Source organism: Takifugu flavidus, chromosome 12, assembly GCF_003711565.1.
Source record: "Takifugu flavidus isolate HTHZ2018 chromosome 12, ASM371156v2, whole genome shotgun sequence".
In the NCBI taxonomy this organism is placed as follows: domain Eukaryota; kingdom Metazoa; phylum Chordata; class Actinopteri; order Tetraodontiformes; family Tetraodontidae; genus Takifugu; species Takifugu flavidus.
Genome location: NC_079531.1, coordinates 13,552,224 through 13,577,534, shown reverse-complemented (window position 1 = coordinate 13,577,534; position 25,311 = coordinate 13,552,224).

The window sequence follows — 25,311 nt, the reverse complement described above, 5'->3', positions numbered from 1 at the left end:
AGCCAGAGATGACATTGTGTCAACCCCACATTTACTTTTGGATGTTTCTTTCCATATTCTATTAAATCTTCTTTTAATTTTATAATATTGCCTGGCTTGTCTAAGTTACCATCCCAATCGAACTTAGTCATCCACAGCTGAACATATGAGCATGAACCTGGATATTTGTCTTCCATGTGTTTACATGATGCTGGAATTTCGAATTTAGCACCTTTTGTGGAATGTTGGTTGCCCATGTTTGCACTTTATTTATCAGTTTTTATGTATTTGAGTGGAGACGCCTGATCTCCCGACTGAACAACCCTCAATCCCTACAGGATATCTAGTTCAGTCCCTCCGCCGTGGCCTTATAACCCCTCTTTTTTAATCAGGAGAGTATACACCAAGCTTCTACCTCCGAGGAGGCGGGTGTATCTTGCCTCTGCTTCTCTCCTGTTGACCAGGCAGGTAATACCGCGGTATATTCCGTGTAGCGCTTTTCGTGTCTTATACTCACTCCGTTGTCTCTATGGTTTCTCTCTGAGTTGTTTTGGTGCCTTCTTCCTATTACTGGAGATGGTCGCCCTGGGAGGGACGAAGACCGGCCTTCCGTCAACTCGTGATGAAAGGTCTTTCGATTCGGACGTCTTTTGACTCCGGCTGTGCACAGACTTCGGCGTTCGGTCGTCCCACGGCGCTCCTCTCCAGGTCTTGGGATCCGGCTCGAAGGACCAAATTTTGTGAGGATGAAGTTTTGATCACCCGCGCTGTTCGTTCACTAGACTCAGAGTAACCACGCAAACAACAAGAGTTCCTTGCAAGGGGGAGCCGAGCAGCAGTTCAAGCTTCCTCTGTCAACTCCGTTCGTCTGCTGCTCGCTCACCTCTTTTATTGGTGCAAACAGAATGGGTGTCTAAACAGGATCTCGTAACTCATTGTCTTCTGACATCTTTACAAACTTCTCTAATCTTGACCAACAGGATACATCTGGATGCCGAGCTTGGTTTGTCAGCAACTTCAGCACCTTTACGAAACACTCTCATGTTCTTCTTTTCTTATCAACATTCCTCAAACACTCAAACTCTACATACAATAGCATTTAAAGATAATACTAATAACAACAATAACAATAATTCTTCTCACACTGCCAATCGCCTCCACAGCTCTCAGTCTTTCTCTGTTTTTAGTTTTTACAGAAGTCAGGCTTGAAAAGCTAACCTCACACAGATATGTTGTGGAAAATGGGAGCAATGTCAAAATAGCTTTGTTGGCCAGCATGGGGAACTCCTTTGCAGCTGCCAACCAAAAACTGTCCAAAGGTAGATCAGCAAAGCTAAGCTTGAGACCACAATCTTGTCTCAGTTCAGTCAGTTCCTCCTGCTCCTGTAAAGTCATGTCCTTTCCAACAGCTGATGCTGAGCTGAATGGGTCCCTAACCCAGTCAAGGCACTCTGTGGAGGCTGAAGAGAAATAAAATGACATCTTCTCCTCAAGAGTTTTCAAATGTTTACTATTATCTCACACAGTGCAGCAATATCAACATCTTGCCATTTATTGGTGAGTGGGAACATTTCAAGATTGCCACTTTCCACATGCTGCTGCCAGAGTTGCACCTTTGAATTGAATCCATTTATTTTATCTGTACTTGTAAGCAGGTTTTCATTTCGCCATTGCATTTGTCTGTTCAGTTCATTCAGATGATGAAAAATATCTGCCAGGTATGCCAGCCTTGCATACCACTCGTCACTTGCAAGCAGCTTTGGAAATCGGACCCCAACACTTTAAGTCCCTCTCGCAGCTCATAAACACGGGCCAGCACCTTGCCACACGACAACCATTGGACCTCCATATTAAACAGCAAGGATTTATGCTCCGCTCCCATTTCCTCACACAAAGCCGCAAATATGCAATTTTTCACAGGTCGTGACTTCACAAAGTTTACTATGCGCACAACATCATCCAATACAGGAACGAGGTCTGCAGGTAAGGTCTTGGCTACGAGGGCTTCGCGGTGTAAAAAACAGTGCGTAATGATCACATCTGTGTTTTTTCTTTCACTCTGCTTACAAAGCCTTTGGTGCACCGAGCATGGCTGCAGCTCCATCAGTGCAGACACTCGTGCAGTTTTCCCACTTAAGTCCTCCTATTTCCAGATATTCTGATGTGACCCGAAAAATTTCCTCTCCTGTTGCTTTTCCTGGCAAAGCCTTGCAAAATAAAAAGTTTTCTCTGATTGTGTCTCCATCCACAAAACGCACATTGGCCAAGAGTTGAGCATGTCCACATCAGTAGACTCATCAAGTTGCAACGCAAATTTATTACTGATACGGATCTTGTCCAAAACCACACTTTCGATGTCTGCAGACATTTCATCAATACGTCTGGATATTGTGTTATCCGAGAGAGGGACTTTGGCTATTTCTTTAGCCGCTTTGGGTCCGAGCATCTCAGTTACAATGGCTTTGCAGGCAGGAAGTATTAATTGCTTTGCCACAGTGTGGGACTTTTTTGATTTAGCCACGAGTTCAGTGACGTGGTAGCTAGCTTTAAGGGCTCTCTCATTTACCTTTGCGGTTTTCATCATGAAAGTTGCCTGTTTCTCCGTGTGTTAATGCAGGCGAACAAAATACTCCACATTTTTGTTTTGAAGTGAAGGGTGTTTCGTTTGGAGATGGCGTTTAAGCTTACTTGGGACCATAGCACTGTTGGAGAGCTTTTCACTACATACCAAGCACAACGGAGTTGGTGCCGTTGCATCTCCGGTAAAAGTAAATCCAAATGAAAGATAGCTTTCGTTATATTGCCTCGCACCAGAACCTTTGCTCAACGTCACCGTCTTTGCTTTCTTTTGACCTCCACTCATTCTAGGTCCGGATTTTGTCCAGGGCCCAGTTCAGAGTCAGCATTTTTCCTCTTCAAAAACTTATCCATCACTTTCACCGTCGCTCTGCTATCTACAATGTCACCGTCAATGACACCTGTCGCTGCATTCATGTGCCACTAATTCAAGGAAATTACCGTATTTTCAACACTATAAGGCGCATAGAATAGAAACCACTGTAGTAGTTTTGAGAAAATTAAAGGATTTTTTTTAGGTGCGGAAAATACGGTAGCTACCTGCTGCTGTCACCTACTGGTATGGAAGAGTACTACATGATTACTCTGCCGGCGCAGATTTCCCACAGCAAAATAAAAGATTTCCCACAGCAAAATAAACGGCACACCTGACAGTAAAAACTACGGTAATCATGTAGTACTCTTCCATACCAGTAGGTGACAGCAGCAGGTAGCAACAGTATTTTCCGCACCTAAAAAAAAATCCTTTAATAAAAAGATATTATACACAGATACTGTCAGGTGTGCCGTATCAGTATCTGCACACCGGTGTGCCGCGGCACAGTGGTTGAAAAACACTTGTCTATGGCAAATGCCAATCGAGCTCTACAGTGCCGGGCAGTGAGCACAGGACCCACTACAGGATGTCGGGCCCTCAGGCCACCCTCATGGAGCCTGTTTCTGATTGTTTGGTCAGAAACAGTCACACCAGTGGCCTGCTGGAGGTCATTTTGTAGGGCTCTGGCAATGCTCATTCTGTTCCTCCTTGTACAAAGGAGCAGATACCGATCCTGCTGAGGGTTTAAGGACCTTCTACAGCCCTGTCCAGCTCTCCTGGAGTAACTACCTGTCTCCTGGAATCTTCTCCATGCTCTTGAGACTGTGCTGGGAGACACAGCAAACCTTCTTGCAACGACACGTATTGATGTGCCATCCTGGAGGAGCTGGACTACTTGTGCAACCTCTGTAGCATTCAGGTACCGCACCATGCTATCAACAGAGATGTTGATCCAAGCCAAATGAATAACTACAGCAGTCGAAAGTCAGTCAGTAAAAAATCAGCCAAGCTCTCTCCAACAGTTTTTAAAGCTGGCTCTTTTACACACACACACAAAAAAAAATCACCTGAATACACTTTGGGAGAGCTGGACTTCTTCTCTGCTATGACAAAATGTCTATAGATGAATAATTATACACAGATATTATGCTACTGTCCGCAATCAATGACAGGGCGCCATATTTTTTTCTTTTACCTGAAGAGGGTGAAAAGTATCTGGACCTGAATGACACCAAACTTCATCTTCGAATTAAAATGATCAATGCTGATGGATCAAACTTATCCCTGAACGTGCCATTATGTCAGATCAACTACCCTCTGAACACCATCTTCAGCAGATATGACATCGTTCTCAGGGAGAGTTATTTCTCAATCCTGCACTGTTCAACTCTGAAATCTTGAAACACCCTAAAAAACCAGGGCTGTTTTACCAAGTCACCTCCATAAACTCTATAGTGACCATCAACAGACCTAATGATTAAATTAAGGGAATAAGGGATTAAATGCTAGAGTGGCCTTCACCATAGAATCCACAGAGGTGAATCTGCTGGGGCCGCTCTGTGCAGACAAAATTGAGAGACTCTTGCTGAATTCTGTTGATGTGAGATTTAAACTTACTTGTGCCAGCAGTACCTTTTGTCTCACATGCACTACTGATACCAATTTGTGAGAGATTAGTCTGTTGTCTGCCCTTCTCACCTGTGTGTTGTCTTGCATTCATGTCTATCTCCAATTCAGCCACATCACTGGGTCTTACCTCCAAGATCACTGTATCTTGCATACATTCAATGTTTTAATAACGATAAAATGTAGCATAAACTGAAACAGTGGGGAAAATGTTTAAAAACTCCTATTTTATGTATTGTTAAAGTTGTCACATGGTGTACTTCTCACATTAACACCATCTCACTGGGTTGAAGTGACCCTGGTCCTACACCTCTCTTAGGTTCAAACGACCTGAAACATGAGAAAAACAAATGAGGCAAAGACAACAGTTTTGAATTTTGCTTGCAAGGAGAACGGAGAGATGTGCTCAGTTACAGATCTCCAACACGTTCTGAGGCATAACCTCCGCCATCCTTCTTTTATTGAAATTAGGAGGAATTAACTTTTCAGCATCATGCCGCGTCAGTAGTTTCCTAATCTTTGTGATGTTCCACAGGTGAAAAAAGGCACTTCTAGAGACTAATTTAATGTGTGAGTTGAAGGAGAGATTTTGATCAAAAGTTAGTCCTAGATTCCTCACAGAGAGACTATATGTTAATGAGATACCATCTAGAGCAGGGGTGGGCAAACATTTTGATTCGTGGGCCACAATGGGTTCTAACATTTGACAAAGGGGCCGGACCAGGAGCAGATGGATGGATGGAGTGCTTTGGTAACCTCACTCATTGGAGAAAAATACACATCTTGGGATATGGAGAAAACATGTGCTTTAATTTCAAATGAAAATGAAGAGAAGCATTACAACAAAATATCTGACTTTGGAATGAGTCTTAAAATACTTAAAATCAAATGAATAAAATGTGCCTTTTAAAAAAAAAAAAAAAAAAATTCTATTTTAAAGCACTGAAAGTTCTGTTATCCTTCAGGATATCACCATCACTCTCCTCCTGACTGTCTTTTTTCTAGTGGGAAAACACCAGAATTGCAGTGAAAATTTAACATTAACAAGGTTTATTCATTTATTTTTCAAGTTTGGCGGGCCGGATTAAAACGTTAACGTTTTTTGCCCATGCCTGATCTAGAGTGATCATGTGATCTAATCTATCCCTGAGAGGTTCAGGACCAAACACCATGACCTCAGTTTTTCCTGAGTTAAGGAGGAGGAAATTTGAAGACATCCAGGACTTTATGTCTTTAAGACAGGTCTGAAGCTTCACTAACTTCTCTGTCTGCTCTGGTTTCATGGATAAATAAAGCTGAGTGTCATCAGCATAACAATGAAAATGTATCCCATGCTGCCGAATAATGTTCCCTAAGGGAAGCATGTACAACAGGATTGGTCCAAGTACAGAACCTTGAGGAACTCCATGGCTAACCCTACTGTATGAGGAGGGAACACCATGGACATGCCTCAGAAAAATATATAGGGGTGAAGGAGTTTAAGGGCTCGTTGGAGACCCTGTATGTTCCCACAGTCAGCACATCTGGTGATAGTCCAGTTGTTGGGATGGCCTGGTTAGCTTTCTCTCTGATAGCTAGAACTTTATCAGTGAAGAAGCTCATGAAGTCTTCACCACTAAGGGAAGAAGGGATACGTAGATCTAAAACACTGTGACTCTTAGTTAATTTGGCCACAGTGCTGAAAAGAAGGGGTTGAAATGGAATTTGATTGTGGAATGTAAATTGTATACAAAAGGAGGAAATTGAAATGGTATTTTATTGTGAAATGTAAATTGAGAGCAAAAGGAAGAATTGAAATGGAAATTAAGGAAGGGTGTGGTGGAGACTGGGAGAGCAGATGAAGTCCATTTGGTTCCTCATTCATTTACAAGGAAACAAAGGTTGAAAGAAGACCAGCGTCAAACGACTGAGGGGGGGACATCCTCAGTCATTCAACTTCTTGCGCCAGCCGGAACACCTGCTGTGAAGGCACCAAACTCATGTGGTGCATACAGCGCACACCTACTGTGTTGGCGTCCTGTGTCCTGTGCATGCAGCAAACACATGCTGTGAAGACATCTGCACCTCAGAGGCGGGCCTTCAACTATATAAGATCAGAACTGTATACATTGAGTAGAGATCTCTCCGCATGCTTCCGTGTGTGTATCCTGACTGACTGGATTAAAACCATCTCCTACGCAGTAACTTAGATTATAGTTTTTCTTCTCCAAACGCTAAAATTCCGCGACAGTAAAGAAAACGATAATGAAAGAAGAAAAATAAGCTGTTCTAGCCTTGCGAAGGGCCTTTTTGTAAACTAATAGACAGTCTTTCCAGGCTACATGATAGCTGTCTATTTTACAAGAATGCCACTTCCTTTCCAGTCTTCGCACTTTCTGCTTGAGGGTCCTGATATGTGAATTATACCAGGGGGCACACCTCCTCTGATTTACTATTTTCTTTTCAGGGGGGGCAACAGAATCAAGCGTGATTCTCAATGAGGTTGTTGCACCTTCCGCAATAGAGTCAACCTCAGCAGGGCTAAGATTATAATGATTGATCCCTGGGGAAACACACGGTGGTCCTGGGATTAGCACAGGGATCACTTCCTTAAACTTAGCTCCAGCATTATCTGAAAGACATCTGATATAGTAAGACTGTGCTCTGAGCATAGAAGAATCCTTAATCATAAATGTGAAAGTGATCAAAGAATGGTCTGACAGGACTGGGTTCTAAGGGAATGCTGACACATGTTCTACCTCAACACCATAAATCAGAACTGGATCTAGGGTGTGGTTGAAGCTATGAGTTGGTTGGTTTATCTGCTGGAGGAAACCAACTGACTCAAGTAATGAAATGAAGCCATTTCTAAAGCTGTCATTTACAACGTCTACATGGATATTAAAGTCTCCAATGATAATGATTTTGTCTGTTCTAAGGACCAAGTTAGATAAGAAATCAGAGAACTCAGACAGGAACTCTGAATGTGGCCCAGCAGGGGGCCGATATACAACTACAAACAGAAGTGGCTTTTCTGCCTTCCAGTTCAGATGTGTGATGCCAAGAGTCAGGCTTTCAAATGAACTGGAGCCATATTTTGGTCTAGGATTAATTAATAACTTGGAGTGATAGATTGCTGCCACTCCCCCTCCTCGACCAGTAACACGAGGAATTAAGATGGGTAGGAGGAGTAGATTCATTTAAGCTAACATACTCCTCCTCCTGAAGCCAGGTCTCAGTAAGACAAAATAAATCAATGTGATGATCCGCTATCAGGTTGTGTACTAACAGGGATTTACACAAAATAAATTTAATATTTAACAGTCCACACTTAATTGTGATATTAGTTTCTCCAACTTGTGCTTTAGTATTAATTTTAATAAGATTATGGTGATTGACCGCTCCCCTGCTCTGTGCTTGGTGAACTTTTAACCGTGGAACAGAGACTACCTCTATAGTGTTAAATATGTTTTTGTTGGTGGATGAGGGTTCTATGGAAGCAGAGAGGTGTGTAAGACTACAACTCTGCATCCTTGTCTGGACCCTGGATTGTTAGGTCACTTTGGGTCTAATAAAATTAGCCAAATTACTAGAAATGAGAGCGGCACCATCCCGTTTGGGATGGACACCGTCTCTCCTAATCAGACCAGGTTTTCCCCAAAAAGTGCTCCAATTGTCTATAAAGGCCACCTGGTTTTCGGGGCACCACTGTGACAGCCAGCGACGAAGCGGCGACATGCGGCTAAACATCTCATCGTTGGCCAGATTGGGGAGGGGACCAGAGAATACTACGGAGTCCGACATCGTTTTTGCGTAGTTGCACACCGACTCTATGTTAATTTTGGTGACCTCCGACTGACGAAGCCGGGTGTCGTTGGCTCCGACGTGAATAATAACTTTAGCAAATTTATGTTTACATCTCGCCAGCAGCCATAAATTTGCTTCTATGTCGCCCGCTCTGGCCCCCGGAATGCACTTAACTATGGTCGCTGGAGTCGGCTTCACGTAGCGCAAAACACATGTGGACTGGTTGGGCAAACTCCCATGCACCCTCGAAGACCCTGCTGAGGGTGTAGAGCTGGTTCACTGTTCCACGCCCAGTACGAAAACCACATTGCTCCTCCTGAATCTGAGGTTCGACTATCCGGCGGACCCTTATTTCCAGTACACCTGAATAGACCTTACCAGGGAGGCTGAGGAGTGTGATCCCCCTATAGTTGGAACACCAGCGCGTTCGGGATGACAGGCACCAACCACCTTGCAGCCACCGCACCGGTCAGCCGCCTCAACAATGGAGGCATGGAACATGGTCCACTTGGACTCAATGTCCCCCGCCTTCCCTGGGACATGGTCAAAGCTCTCCCGGAGGTGTGAGTTAAAGCTCCTTCTGACGGGAGACTCTGCCAAGCGTTCCCAGCAGACCCTCATAACACGTTTGGGCCTGCCGGGTCTGTCCGGCATCCTTCCCCACCATCGGAGCCAACTCACCACCAGGTGGTGATCAGTTGACAGCTCCGCCCCTCTCTTCACCCGAGTGTCCAGAACATGCAACCGCAAATCCGATCACACGTCCACAAAGTTGATCATCGATCTGCGGCCTAAGGCATCCTGGTGCCAAGTGCACATGTGGACGCCTTTATGCCTGAACAAGGTGTTTGTTATGGACAATCTGAGACAAGCACAGAAGTCCAATAACAAAACACCATTTGGGTTCAGATCAGGGGGGCCGTTCTTCCCAATCACACCTCTCCAGGTCACACTGTCGTTGCCAACGTGAGCATTGAAGTCACCCAGGAGGACGCGGGAGCCCCCAGAAGGAGCACTTTCCAGCACTCCCTCTAAGGACTCCAAAAAGGGTGGATACGCTGAACTGCAACAATCAGGATCCGTCCCCCCACCCGAAGGCGAAGGGAGGCTACCCTCAAACTCCAATATACTGAGCTGGGAAGCAACGAGAATTGCCACCCCTGCCCTTTGCCTCTCGCCATCGGCAACTCTAGAGTGATAGGGAGTCCAACCCCTCTCGAGAAGACTGGTTCCAGAGCCTTTGCTGTGCGGCGAGGTGAGGCCGACTATGTCTAGTCGGAACTTCTCAACCTTTGCACCAGCTCAGGTTCTTTTCCCACCAGCGAGGTGACATTCCATGTCCCTAGAGCCAGTTTATGCAGCTGGGGATCAGACCGCCAAGGTCCCTGCCTTCGGCCGCTACCCAACACACAATGCACCCGACCCCCTTGGCCCCTCCTGCAGGTGGTGAGCCAACCGGAAAAATGCATTACTGTACAAACCAAAAAACAAACAAAACAATGCATCTGGCAGACTACCATTTGCATTAGTTGGTTACTGAATTTAAACAAAATATCAAACATGCAGTAATAAGTAGGAGACCTTATCATGTAATAACAATAGTTAACCTATCTTTCGCTTGACCTGAATTGAGGTGTGTATATATCCATTAACCACACGTCACAGGAATTAGCACTACTGGCACTGTTGCCATCAGAGGAATGAGACGGAAGCTCCAGTTTACTTGCTGTCTATGGGTGAGGTGGACCACAGCCCAGAAGGAACTTCTTGTAATTCAGGGCTGAGTTCCTCACTCACCATCACTTCCTGTCAGTCTGAGCTGTCAAGGTGTGTCTTTGGCTCCACCGTAGTTCTCCAGTACAGGTCGAGTTTGAGCACACCTGTTCCTGGATCTTGCTTCCATTCTGTGTCTGGCATGTTTACATATTTTCCTCTTTTTGCTGCTGATGTGAATCCTGACAGACTTTGCCATTTATCCTGTGGGTTCTTTTGACAGGGAAATATGCGGGTTTATGAAATTACACAGCTTTTTCTGCTCACGGTCCAGCAGGACAGAGGCTGCTGCTTCTCCTGTCTCAGGGCTCACATACAGGTGTTGTATGGTGATCGCTTGACTCCTCCTTCTGTGAAATATCTTTTCATACAGTGGGTCTGGCCCTGGGGTCTGCTTGTATTCCATGGTTACATGTAGGTCTGTGTCTGACATGTATTTGACGCTTTTAGCCTTTTGATGTTGTCTGGCTTTTCTGAGCAGCTCCCTAGCCATTGGTGCTGGTCCCAGGTCCAAAGTCCAGTAGTAGTGAGGGGTTCCTTTTCCCTGCATCACGAAAGAGTCCTCCTGCTCCTCCTTTAGAACGGCCTTCATTCCTGTGTCTGTGGGCACTATGCATATGCCGAGTTTCTTCATCACATCTCTTCCCAGGAGGTTGATGGGGCAGTCTTTGCTCACTAGGATAGGGCTTTTGCACGTTCTGCCTGAATTTACATCAGTCACTTTTATGGGTCTTGAAAGTGCTAGGAGGTTTGCTTCTCCTGAGGCTGACCTAACACTTAATAGTACATCTGAGTGTGTATGTCTTGGGGGAGGTGTTTTCAATACTGTTCTGCATGCTCTGGAGTCACAGAGGCAATTATAAACTTTTCCATTGAAATTTATTTCTCTATATGGCAAGTCTTCGTGTCGGCTGGCAGCTACCAGCTCCATCACTGCCTGCAGGTCAGGTTTCTTGTTCTGTCGTGTCTTTGTCATTTACCTTTTCATTTTCGCTAAGTTCTACATCGTCTGGACAACTGTTACATTGTCCTGACATCAGTCCTGAGAGGAGTTTGGATTGTGAGGTTTTTTGTCTCCTCCCTTGCAGTCTCAGGCAAAATGTCCCCTTTTTCCGCAGTTCCAGCAGGTGTCATCATTTCCTGATCTGCCTCTTTCACCGCCTGGAGGTCTACGACGTCTTCCTCTTCCCATCGTGCTCCTTCTGGATCCTCCTCTTTGTCTGTGAGGTTGTTGTCTAGCATATGCGACTATCATGTCTTCTGTGTCTAAGGAAAATATGTTATCTTTCCCTTTCTTTATCAGATTATGTGCATGTAGAGCATAGTCAAGGGCTTGTGTAATGTTGCCAGTGCGCTGATGGATCCAATGTTTGTCTACATATTTTTTGATTACAAACAGCTTCAGCTTTTGCTGGTAGGGTCCAGCTTCATCATTATTACAAGGGATTCCGGAATTCTGTCTAAAAATGGTTTTCAGGCGGTCAAGGTTGTCTAATGGGCTTTCATCATCTTTCTGGCGTGTTTGGGAAATTTTGCCATAGGCAAAATTCTCTCTGATTCTCTCATACAGTGGTCGTAAGGCTTGTTTCAGGGGTTGGGTGTCAGCTTCCAAAACCTCATTTCGGGCATTGGCGCCGGTGAAATTTCCTCCTATAGTGTGCCACTTGTTGCTGAATAGATTCATAAAACATTGAAACATTTCATGGCCATTCAGATGAAAACTTAATCTGGTCCCTTCTAAGGCTCTTATGAACTCCTCAGGTCCCTCCTCTATGGGAGGAATGTCTTGCAGAGCTTTCTGTCTCTTCTTTCGTCCATGGTCTGTACACTAACATAGTACGAGGAGTCTGAGCATTGGCTCCTGCATTTGGGTGTGCTACTTCTACCATGGGATAAACATCTATGAATGGGTTTGACGGGTGAAAAGTTTTTTTATGTTGCTCCAAGGCAACGAAGGGATAAACGTTATCTTGTTTTGCCTTTCTTGCACTTCTTGTCTCTACTTTTAAATTATACGGACATGGAGAGGGTAGGAACGGTTGAAGAGTGGAGGCCAACTGTTGTTTGGGTTTAGCTCCTTTCTTCGCTGCATTCCCTTCTGTTATTTGTGGGGATCTCGTGCAGGGGGAGGCACGATAAACTCTGTCTGCTACGGAAGTGGTGCATTCTCTTCCTCCTCTGTCGCTGCCTCTGGGGGCTGTGGCTCTAGATCAGGGGGTCGCCTTTTAGCAGCGGTCTCATCTTCTGCTACTGCTATTTTCTCCTTTCTGTTCCGAGCCCTTTCTTTCTCTTCCTTGTTTTTAAGGGTACTTTGTTCCAACCATTTCTCTGACAATTTATACTCTGCCTTGCTTATCATGCTTCTCCTTCTTCTTGTCTATACTTAACAACTCGAGTACTCCAGTATGTCTTGAAGGGTGCCAGGGTGCCATCCTGGTTCTAAACAACAGGGAAAGAAAGAGGGGGGTGGTGACAGCGCAGGAACAGCTCCTAAAAATGCAGTTAGATGAAGCACTGAAAAAGCTTAATGATAAACAAAAGGAATAGAAACAGATGGTTCAGCGGTTTTCTCAGCAGGTGCAGCCAGATCAGTTAGGTCCGCAACAAGATTTTGCTCTGATAAACCCGTATTGGGTCAGTCCAAGGGGAGGCATGTGTGGGAGACGCGGCGGGCAGGGATACGGCTTGATAAGCGGGTACTTAGGCCGAGATCAGTGTCACGCCTGCAAATGGTATGGTCATTGGCAAAGGGACTGTCCATATCACAACTACCTGGAGGTACCAGGCAGTGTTCCACCATCTCATGTAATTTATCACCGGAGCCGATCTCATCTGACACCGTCGAGCTTGTGGGGTTCTCAGGGAGACCGGAGAGACTGCCGTTTTCTGTGCCATTAGTGACTCATTTTGCCGGACAGACTGTGTTGCACCCTTTTTTGATTTCACCACATTGCCCTATTAACCTGTTGGGATGAGATCTCCTTGTGAGGACAGGAGCAGCTATTCTGTGTGGAGATAAAGGTATTTTGGTGCAATTTCCTATTGGACTGAAACTGAACTGCTGTATTTCACACCAAGGTGTGAAGGGACAAATGCTGATGAGTCCGACACCCTTTCCAGAAAAGGGGTGTGGGCGGACATTTATTGGGGAGAACTTGAGCCTGAGACCTCACCTGGTGTCGGTGTTGTGGCATTGTTTCAGAGCTGGAGGCCTTGGTTGTCAATGCTGAGTCCCTTTGCCCCGCCAGTTGATCCCTATCATGTCACTCTGTTGTTTTATGACCGTGAGAATAATGAGGTGTATCAGGATGCGTTTGGAGAAAAGTTAGAGGGAAATTTCTGGATGATTACATCACCGTGTTTGTGTGTTGGGCCTGAAGGTGTGGCTGCGCAGGTCGACTTTGCTGAACAAAATGAGTGGTATGAGAGACTGTAAAGGAAATGTTGTCATTTGTGGGACCTCACGAGCTATAGTAGACATTTTATTCCTACATATTCAGAAAAGACTACGCCCCTACGTGCAATGGTGAATGAACAGGGAATGCGTGATTTGGCAGCCTGGCTAACATGGACAACTGAGGGAGAGAAAGCATTAATTGCTCTTAAACAGGCACTCACGACATCTGCATGTTTTGCCATTCCGGAATATAAAGATACTTTCTTTTTGGATGCTTCTGGAGGAGAACATACAGTAAATGGTGTTCTCTTTCAGAAAAAGGGGGTGAAAGGAAAGTATTAATGTATGCAAATATAATGCTGGGCCCCATTGAAAACAGGCAGGCACTATGTGTAAGGCATGTAGCAGGTGTAGCAAAACTTTTACAAAAAACAGCACATTTAGTGATGGGTTACGCTCTGACTTCTTACAACACAGAGTGTGGTATCACTGGTCAGCTCAGCAGCATTCACCATGACCTCACTTAGACAAACCAGGATGGACAAGATTTTAACGGCACCACATATAACATACACACATGAAGGGATCAATATGGCAGATGGTATAGGAGAGGGCGATGTGAGGTCGTCAGATGTGAGGAGAAAGTGAAGAAAGGTGAAAAAATCAGAGTAGACCTCAAGGTGGAGCCGTTAAAGGTTCCAGATGAAATACTATTTACAGATGGCTGTTGTTTCAGACACCCACAGGAGGGGCTGAAAGCTGTGTTGTGAATCTTTTCCTGGTGGTAGCCGAGATGTGTTGATGAGGAAGGAATCTTCGCAGACACCGACTTGGTTATCAAAGATGTTTATTGGAGAGAACAGTCAGGTATCAATCGAACACTGCAGTTTGTCTGAGGGAGGTTTTGCGGTCCCGATGGTGAAGAACTCCGAGGTGTCTACATCGACACCTCCTTCTTATACAGTCAAGTAAACACATTCTTTACTGATGACCTCACGCTATACAATATGGCCAACCCAATGGTATAGTGTTCAGTTATTACCAAAAAAGGGAATACTGAAGATGCTTCATGCTACACATCCTCATATGGAGAACAACCAGGGGCCCACAGGCTCCAGTGTCATCTTTTAGCAGCTCCTTTTACATAAAGGAAGAAGACACAGGACACACATGTGGAGCATGTCCTAATATGGTGCTTAGGCTGGGTGCTAAACACATTAAGGCCTTACAGACGTAAAGCCTGCATAGAACGGGTCAGATACTACAGCTGCCTATGCAATAGTTAGAAATTCAGAAGAGGATTTTGAGGAAGTGAAAACAGGAAAGATAACAGGTAAAGAGTCAGCACAACTTGCAGAATTGAGGGCAGTTATTAGAGCATTAGAAATATCAAAGGGAAAGAGAGTGACCATCTATACAGATTCAGTGTATTAGGTGGGAGCTATCCAGTTAGAACGTTGTCAATGGTTGCGGGCAGGTTTTAATACAGCATCAGGATCTCTTATAAAACATGAGGCAGAAATGAAGCAATTGGCACAGGCACTCATGGAACCAGCAGAGGTTGCAGTTGTAAAGTGCAAAGGTCATAGTAAAGAGAACTTTCTGGAGGAAAGAGGTAATGAGGCTGCAGATCAGGCAGCAAAGAAGGCTGCAGGTTATCAACCAATTTACAATTTGTTGATGGTAGAGAAAACAGTTCAGGAAATTTCACCAAGATACGACAGGGAAAGACTTGGTTGTGATCAAGAAGCGTCTCCACATGTAAAAACAGTTTGGAAGGAAAAGGCGGGCTGTGAAAGTTGAAGGAATTTGGCGGGGCCCAGACGGAAGACCTGTTCTCCCGCCCGGTCTGTTAGATACCGTTCTGGAAGAGGCCCACGGCCTGACACACTGCGGGAAACCACGTATGATGCAGAGAATGTTCAATATACACACAATTTAACGTAAAATCAACAATTCGACCACATGGAGTCACGTGATTGGCTGGACAAGATGGCTGCCTAGGCTTACTGCTCTCTGCCCGGCGTTGTCAAATTGTTAATTAATTCGTAGCTACAGGTTTCTAGCTCGACATTTTGGGGTGGTACAAAACATATGCCTCTGATGTCCTCCAAGAAAAAAGTCCCCAGCATCTCTCAAGACGTCGACGCAATTGCCGAGTACATGATGCGGAAGCAACGCGAGTACCTGGAGCCGCGGCTTTCCAAAATCCAACAACTGGGGAAAGACAACGATGTGAAGCTAAGTGCCATTCAAGCTGAGCTAACTACGCTCACGACTGCCCTCAATGCCATTAAATCCGACGTAGACTCACTGAAAACTACTGTCGGAAGTAATTGTAGCAAAGTGGACAAGCACGACCGGGCTTTGCAGGCCATAGACTTTAAGCTAGCAGACATGGAAGACAGGAGTAGAAGCTGTAACATCCGTGTCATTGGCTTGGACGAAGGGCTTGAGGGCTCTAGCGCTACCCAGTTTATTTCACAGTCTCTCCCTAAGTGGTTCCCCACTCTTGGCGACACCCGGATTGAGATCATGAGTGCACACAGAATCTACAGCGACGGTGCCCGCACTCGTGGTGCTACTCGCACCCTGATTTTCAGCGTGCTTCGCTACTCTTCCGGCCTAGCCATTCTACGTGCTGCCAAGAAGGATCCCCTCTCCATCAATGGTCGGAAGATTCGCTTTTCTCCGGATTACAGCAACTTCACTGTCAGGCGCCGTCAAAGTTTTCAACGAGCTATGGATACAGCTCGAGCTAAAGGTTTGGACTTTTTTCTGCTCTACCCGGCCACTCTCAAAATTAAAGACGGTGCCCAGTTCAAGGCCTTCACGTCGCCGAAAGAAGCGGAAGACTTTTTGGACGTCGGTGAGACCCACGTACCCAGTGGCTCCGGTACAGAATAACATTGCTTCATTGCCGTAAACGCAGCTCATTCTCGAGTATTATTGTTACGAGACCGAGTTCTACTCCGTTTTTCACCGGAATTGACTGCACCGATCTCATATCGGTTGGTATACTGGCTTCAATTGGTGTTTACTCTTGCTACTTTGGTTCCAGAGCTACTTTGTCCCGAGATAGGTGCCCTGCACCTGTTCTGTACGTATCTCAATGTTAATTTGTAAATGAGCACAACGTTATTGTTCGCTTATGGTGTGTGTGTATATATACTGTATATAAGCTACTTCACTTCCCTTAGGAGTGGTAGATTTCTTTATCTTATTTTTTCTGACTTGTTTTTGACGCTGTTGGCGCGATTTGAGTGAACATCTAAATACTAGTCTTACTGTATGCTACAATCATTTCTATTACTGTACTGCCGGGCTGGGCCTTCTACACTGGCTGCCCCATATCCAATATGATCACAGGCCTACTTAACTATTTGCCTTTTGTATGCATGTTTATTGTGTTTTCTTTTTTCTTTTATTTTTGTGTTTTATATTTTATTTTACATATTCTTTTTGTTCTGTCTTTGTTTTATCCATATTGTTTAATGAGGGACCCTTTCTCAAATACACTTGTGATTGCACTATTAATGGAGGAGGACTATGGTAACATTTTCTCTTTGTTTGTGCCTAGAGCTTTTTTCTTAGAACATGGGTGATCTTAACATTTTAGTATGGAACTGTGGTGGATTGAATGCTCCCCATAAGCGCACTAGCACTCTTACTCTGCTTAAAAGAAAAAACATTGACATAGCACTGCTGCAGGAGACACACCTGCTGAAGGCTGACATGGGTCGTTTTGCAGACAGATTTTTTCACACTATAGCATTTTCCTCTGCAGACACAAAAACTAAAGGTGTGGCCATTGTTGTGAGACGTAGTTTGCCTGTAAAAATTGCAACAACCTGGGCTGATGAATCGGGTAGAGTTGCGATAGCTCAGATAGAAGTTCACTCAAGGAAGATAGCCCTTATATCTCTATATGCCCCTAATGATTTCAGAAAAGATTTTTATAATTGAATCACAACAAAAATGCTAGAATTGACGGATTACTCTTTCATTGTAGGAGCGGATTTTAATGCAGTATGGGACCCAGTTTCTGATAGATCTAGCGCAACCTCATCGGGAGGCCAGTCTATGGCCACAAATGCTTTAAAATCTTGGGCTAATAACTTGGGCCTGATGGACATTTGGCGGTTAGTCAATCCCACCATCAGAGATTATACTTTCTTCTCTGGCCGCCACAAATCTTTTTCTAGGATAGACTACCTCTTCGCTTCTCCACAACTATTTCAACTTGTCAACCTTACTCCCAATAGCTCTTTCAGACCACAAGGGTGTCTTCTGCTCTGTAACTTTGAATTACGTCTCCAAACGCGCTGTTAGATGGCGCTTCAATACCTCATTACTTAAAAATGAAGAGTACACCAAACAATTTGTTTCAGGCCTCAAAGAATTTCTCAACTCCAATGTTGGTTCTGTGGAGGACCCCAGAATCCTTTGGAATGCTATCAAAGGCTTTATTAGAAGCAATACTTAAAAAGGAGATTTGGGGGTCTCCAGGAATTTAGCTGGTTTAGAGCGGCAAGATGTGGGATGTTGGTGTCCAAATTAAAGAACACGAATACAGATGTCCAGGTTATGGGTTATGATTTATTCTGCTGTGCTCTTATGGCATTCACACACAGCAATAAACCACAGGAGCACAGGCAAATGGAGAAAAATAGGCAAGAAAGGTGAAATTATCTCAGCGTAGCTGCATCTGAATGGACACGCACTCTCTACAGTTGCATCGGGTGTGAACAATTAACTAATTAAAGTACCGCATGCACAGACGGCAGTGGTGCGTTCAAGAGCGTCGGACATCTGTGTTGCATTCGAGAGCATCGGAAATATGAAACTTCAAGGAAAAAACTAAATAATGAATAAACATACTACTTAGATAAACTCTAACAGTATACAATAATATAAACAGTGTGGGCTTTCGAACACAGCCGCCCCCGACTGTCTGCACAGACAGTCGTATCCAAGGTAGAAAGGCCACTCAGGCAGGTGGATCTGTAGCTCTGTCTTCGAGCTTAGGGAGCTGGACCAGACGAGCTACTGGTCGAATGTATGTCCGATCTTTGACCTCAATGGCAGCAGTTCGGATGCGTCCATCAGCTCCAGGGTAAGTGGCAGTCACCTTCCCGACAGGCCATAAAGCCCGCGGGAGTTGGGGATCCACAATAAGCACCACTTGATTTGGTTCAAGATGTTTGCCATCTCTCTGCCACTTCTGTCTCTCCTGTAGACTAGGCAGGTAGTGACTGATGAATCTGGTCCAGAAGCGATCGACAAGAACTTGGCTGTGCCGCCATCTGCGATTCCCAAGGGTGTCATTAGAGTCATATATGACCTGAGGAAGTGACACATCATAGCGTCCCATCAGCAGAATGCTAGGTGTGATAGGGTCTGGATCAGCTAGGTCAGATGAGACATAGCCAAGAGGCTTTGCATTCAGGATGCCCTCTACCTCCACAAGGACTGTCTGGAGCACCGTCTCCGGTACGGTCTGTTCCTTAAGAACTACCTTGAGAGCTGTCTTCACGGACCGCACTTCTCTTTTCCACGCTCCACCAAAGTGGGGAGCACTGGGGGGGTTGAAACAGAACTCGATCTTCTGTTTTGCCAGCTGTTCCTTTAAGTGCGGAGCCATGGTCTCAAAAGCTTCGCGTAGCTCTCGAGCTCCACCGACGAAGTTTGTGCCGTTGTCGGACAGAAGTTCAAAGGGTTTGCCTCTTCTGGCGACGAAACGGCGTAAAGACATCAGAAAAGCATCGGTGTCGAGACTTTCCAGGAGATCTAGATGCACACATCTGGTTGTCATGCACTTGAAGACAATGCCCCAACGCTTCTCTGTTCGGCGTCTGATCTTCACCGTGAATGGCCCGAAGCAATCTACTCCGGTTGAATAAAACGGTGGTTTATATAAGCGCAGACGAGCAGGTGGCAAATCAGCCATCTTAGGGACAGAAGGATTGGCACGCCATGCCTGGCACTGCATGCAGCGACTCTGCTGCCTCTTGACAGCTTCCCTGCCCCGCAATATCCAAAACCGACGACGTAGCTCTGCCAGCACTCGTTCAGGGCCAGGATGCAGGAGGGTCTCATCGAAATCCTGGATGATTAGATTGGTCAAGGGATGCTTTGGATCTAGCAAGACTGGGTGGATGGTGTCTAGTTCTAGCTGCTCTGCTCTTCGTAACCTCCCCCCAACTCTGATGAGCCCTGTATCCTTATCATACTCAGGAGATAGGGAGCCCAATCTACTGGAGGTTGGCAAGGGTCGGTCGGTGATGAGCGCCTTGACCTCTTCCGGGAATGACTCCAACTGCGCCTGTTTTAGGAGGAGATTCTCAGCTTTGATGTAATCAGCTGCTTCGTGGAGCGAGTCATAGTTTGGATCAGCCGCCCCGTGTAGGAACCGCACTGTTGCTTGCATGAGTTCCTTCCATGTGGAGAACATGCTGACCTCGGGGAGTTGAGGACAAGAATCAACAGTCACATGTCCACAGAAGGAGGATTTCTTCAATTCACTATCATCTGCCTCTGGATAGGAAGATGGGCTGGTCGGCCAGTGATCCTCTGTCTGACGTAAGAAGGCAGGACCTTGGTGCCAGCGGTGTGGTCGAGATAACTCCTTCAGGGTCTTGCCCCGCGTGATATCATCTGCAGGATTGTTCGCAGTATCCACATACCTCCAGTTACTCACGTCCGTGAGACTCTGTATTTCTGCCACACGTGTGCCCACAAAAACCTTATATTGGCAAGATTCGGACGTGATCCAGTGGAGAACAGTAGTGGAGTCTGACCAGAGAATGATCGTCCTGATGGGTAAGGTAAGCTCAGTCTGAAGGACGCTGGCTAGTTGAGCACCAGTGAGTGCAGCACTTAACTCTAACCGCGGCATGGAAAGTTGCTTCTTTGGTGCCACACGGGATCGAGCTAGGACGAAAGAAACATGCACTTGCTTCTGAGCATCTTCTGTCCGTAGATAGGCAACAGATCCATATGCTCTCTCAGAAGCATCACAGAAGATGTGAAGATCTCTGATAGATGTCGATGAGTCTGCAGACACTGGTGCATAACATCTGGGAATCTCCATCTGGATGAGATCAGGAATCTCACGCTCCCAAGTGAGCCATCTGTCACGGAGGCTCTGTGGCTGGATCGGGTCATCCCAGCCAATTTGTGCCTTCCAAAGATCCTGAACCAGAATCTTGGCCCTTGTGGTGAATGGTACAATATAACCTAGTGGGTCATACTGACAGGCAAGTACCCTGTAAACGTTCCTCAACGTAGGTTCAGTTCTCTCCACTGGTCTATGTTTGTACTTCAACGTGTCATGGATGCAGTCCCAACGTAACCCAAGAGTTGGTTCCTGCAGGTCCGTACTGTATTGGGAAAGCCATAGCTCACTGCTCTCAGATCTGATGTTGGATGGAAGATGTTCGATAACGGCAGGAACATTACTAGCCCACTGGCGTATTTCGAAGCCTCCAGTGTGGAGTAGATGGCGCAGGCGATCAACAACATCCTTAGCTTCCTCCTTGAGTGGGTGATGTGGAGACAGTTATCCACGTAGAATGACTGCTCAACAATATCAATGAGGTCGCTGTTGGACTCACTTGTATTTTGGACGTGCCGTTGCAGGGCGTAGATGGCACAGCAGGGGCTGCACGTAGTGCCGAACGGCAGAACTTGCCATTTGTAGATCTTAGGCTCCTCAGTCCTCTTCATATCCCGCCAGATGAAACGCAGAGAACTGGTTTGTCGGCTGGCAGAAGGCGTATCTGGTGGAACATGCCTTTGATGTCACCGCTCACCGCTACTGGGTACTGCCGAAACCGAATGAGGACTCCAAGCAATGATGGGCCTAGGGTAGGTCCAGGGAGGAGAAGTTCGTTCAGAGACTTCCCTTCGTGCCGGAAGGAACAGTTGAAGACGATCCTGTTCTTGTTGTTGTGCCGAACCATATGGTGAGGTATATACCAGGATTCTGGGGTTGATGTAGCTACCTCAGGTGGCACCACTGCTACGTAGCCCATCCTCTCTAGCTCCCTGATCTCTTGACAGTACGCCTCAGCGCGTTGTGGGTCTTTGGCAAGTCTCCTCTCTGTGCTACGAAGACTAGACAACACAGTTTCCATAGGGGCTTGGAGAGTGGCGGAGTTGGCACGACGAAGCAACGGTGTAGCATATCTTGGTATCCCATCAACAGTGATTCTAACGGTGGATGACTGGAGTAAGGCTAAGGCTTGCTGATCTTGCTTCGATCGGGTCACCTGCTTCTTGCTTGTGTAGGGCAGCGTATCGATCTGCCATAGACGCTCAACATTCTTAAAGAGTTCACAGGTTGGTGAGTCTGTTACTGTGAATAGGCACTGCTGCTCGGAGGCGGGAACTTGGTCAATATTGGTGGGACCTTGAAGTGACCAGCCAAGCTGGGTATGGACTGCGATGGGCCCTCCTGGTGGACCTGTCCGCACCGGCTCTATGGGTGTCAGGAGATGAGGCAGATCAGATCCGATGAGCAGCAGAGGTTGAGCATGTTCTACAGGAGGCAAAGGTAGGTTGCGGAGGTGCTTATATTTCTGTTGGAGAGACCTCACTGGATAGGAATGCTCTGAGAGACCTAAATTCTCTGAGGTGAATGCATGGTGTATATGATACCTCTCTTCAGGTTTGAGCAGTGAGGAAACGTAAAGGGTAACTGAAGCGCCTTGAAGCTGCACTACCTCTTGGTGAACAGTTCGGACGGTAAGTGTTTCAGGCTGCGCGGTGAGGTTCAGACGTTGTACAGCTTGTGGCAATATGATGCTTCGCTCTGAACCGTCGTCTAGCACTGCATACGTCTCCAACACTCTGTCCCCAGCATGAAGTAAGACTTTCACAACCTTCAGCATCACCTTGGGGGATCTGTTTGGTCTATCCAAGTACACCTTTGTAGTTGGAGCGGTCACCATAAGCACACTCTTCTGGGTCTGCTGGACTGCGTTGTGTAATACTGTCAGATGTTGCTCTTTGCAGGTATTGCAAGGTCGCTTGAGGGTACAAACCTCAGGCTTGTGAGATCGTCCGCACTTCCAACACCGCTGTCCGTCCCTTATCCACCTCACAATCTGCTCTGTGTTCAGTTTCTTGAATTCTGCGCAAGCATTCAGGAAGTGCTCCTTATTGTCGCAGTGAGGGCAGTATGGTTTTGGTTTGGATGAGAACTTCATGGGTGCTGAACGTCCTTTGAGATCTTGATTATCACTGGCAGTGAGGAGGAATGCTGTGGATTTCTCCTTTGATTTGTTGAAGGGACGTTGGTCCTTCTTTGGTGGCTTGGGTGCTTCAAAGTTATAGAGAGAAGCAGCTCTACCAGCTATGCGTTTGGCTTGGGATTTCATCTGAAGCCAGACGCTCAGATCAGGCAGAGTATAGGTCTGGTCCGTACCTGTCCGAAGGATACCTTGGTTCAGACAGTATTCCACAAACCCGTCGCGGTAGCTTGGCGGCATCTTGCCCAATAGCCGATCGACATGGGATCCACATCTTAACTCATAGCCATTCTGTCCCTCTAGGGTCCTAAGCATGCCTACTAGCGTTTGAATGGACAAAGCAAACGCATCAAATGCCTCGGAGTCTCCGAACTTGAGGGCTGGCGCGTTAAGGATCGTACCGAGTTCACTTTGGACGTTCTGAGAGAACGTTAGAGGGGAATCTGCTCGAGGACGAGCGAGATGACCGTGTTGATCTGGAGTCGCAGCTCTTCTGAGATGAGCATGTTCTCCCACTACATGATCGCTGGGAGGAGAGAGCTTGTTGTGTGGTATGGGTTTGTCCCTCTGAAGGGAGTGTTGCAACCACATAGTCAGTCAAGTAGGCTGGGGGACGTCTCTCTCTCTCCAAAGCACGTTGGGGTGCGGGCTCAGACGGGACATCTGCAGGTTCCATACCTTGATTGATACTCTAATCCGGCTCGAAGGACCATAAAAAGGAGAGTTTGGGGTCTCCAGGAATTTAGCTGGTTTAGAGCGGCAAGATGTGGGATGTTGGTGTCCAAATTAAAGAACACGAATACAGATGTCCAGGTTATGGGTTATGATTTATTCTGCTTATGGCATTCACACACAGCAATAAACCACAGGAGCACAGGCAAATGGAGAAAAATAGGCAAGAAAGGTGAAATTATCTCAGCGTAGCTGCATCTGAATGGACACGCACTCTCTACAGTTGCATCGGGTGTGAACAATTAACTAATTAAAGTACCGCATGCACAGACGGCAGTGGTGCGTTCAAGAGCGTCGGACATCAGTGTTGCATTCGAGAGCATCGGAAATATGAAACTTCAAGGAAAAAAACTAAATAATGAATAAAACATACTACTTAGATAAACTCTAACAGTATACAATAATATAAACAGTGTGGGCTTTCGAACAATACTATTTTATTTAGCTCTAATGCACGAAAATCAAGATCCCTTCATTTACAAAATCTTGAACTAGAATTTACCAGGTTGGACTCCATTTTGCAATCCAATTTTACAGAACCAGTTGCTCTACAACGCACAATAATTAAAAAGGAAATCAACAACATTTTGAAACAGCAATCTGAATTTCAAATTCACAGGACCAGACAAAAATATTATTTTCATGGTGCCAGATCGAGCCATCTCCTGGCTATGAGAATCAGAGCTAATGACCATTTTGCAGACATCCCTGCCATTAAACTGGCAGATGGCAACACAATTTATCCTAAGCAGATAAATTGCACATTTCGAACTTTTTACTCTGAGCTATATAAAACAGAGGTGTCCTTGGATAAAATTCAATGTGACAGATTTTTAAATCAATTATGTTTACCCCAACTATCAGGAACGGACTCCTCTCACTTAGAAAGACCAATTCTCCTGGAAGAACTTGAAAAAGCTGCAAAAACAATGCAGAAAGGGAAATCACCAGGCATTGATGGCATCCCTCCTGAATTTTACGTTACTTTCTGGGAACATCTGGGCCCATTTCTTTTAGATATGATTGTGTTCTCGATTGAAAGGGGTGGATTTTTGAGGGATGTGAACACAGCCCTCATTTCCCTACTGCTGAAAAAGGATAAAGACCCCACTGATTGCTCGAGCTACCGTCCACTCAGCCCTCCTAAACTCTGACTTGAAGATTTTTGCTAAACTCCTTGCTCGCCGTCTTGAACGTTACATGCCGTTGCTGGTCAACCCTGACCGGGTAGGTTTCATAAAGTCACGTTTGGCAACTGATAATGTTAGGCGTCTTCTTCACATTATTGAGGCAGCAACAGACAACAAAACACCTATGTCTGTACTCTCGCTGGATGCCATGAAAGCTTTTGACCGTCTAGAGTGGCCATTCTTGTGGTCTGTCTTAGAGACAATGGGCTTTGGCAAGAATTTTATTGGAATGATTAAGACGCTTTATTCAAATCCTTCCGCTCAGGTTTTGACTGGTCAAATGTATTCTTCTCCTTTCTCAGTTTCCAGGTCCTCACGCCAGGGCTGCCCGCTCAGCCCTGCATTATTTGTACTTTCTCTGGAGCCTCTAGCCGAAGCAATTCGTCAATCTAATTTGATTTTGCCTATCTCTGTCTGCAACACCCAACATCAGCTGTCGCTATATGCGGATGATGTCTTAGTTTTCTTAGAAAATCCAGCTCAATCTACACCACACCTACTGGCTATTTGTGAAGAGTTTGGGAAATTGTCAGGGTTTAAATTAATTGGTCCAAATCTGCTCTCCTACATCTCAATGAGGCTGCTAAATCTTCTGTTCTTCCAATCAACATCCCCGTAGTACCACACTTTACATATTTAGGAATTGAAATATTCCCCTCTCTAAACCAGATCACTAAATAT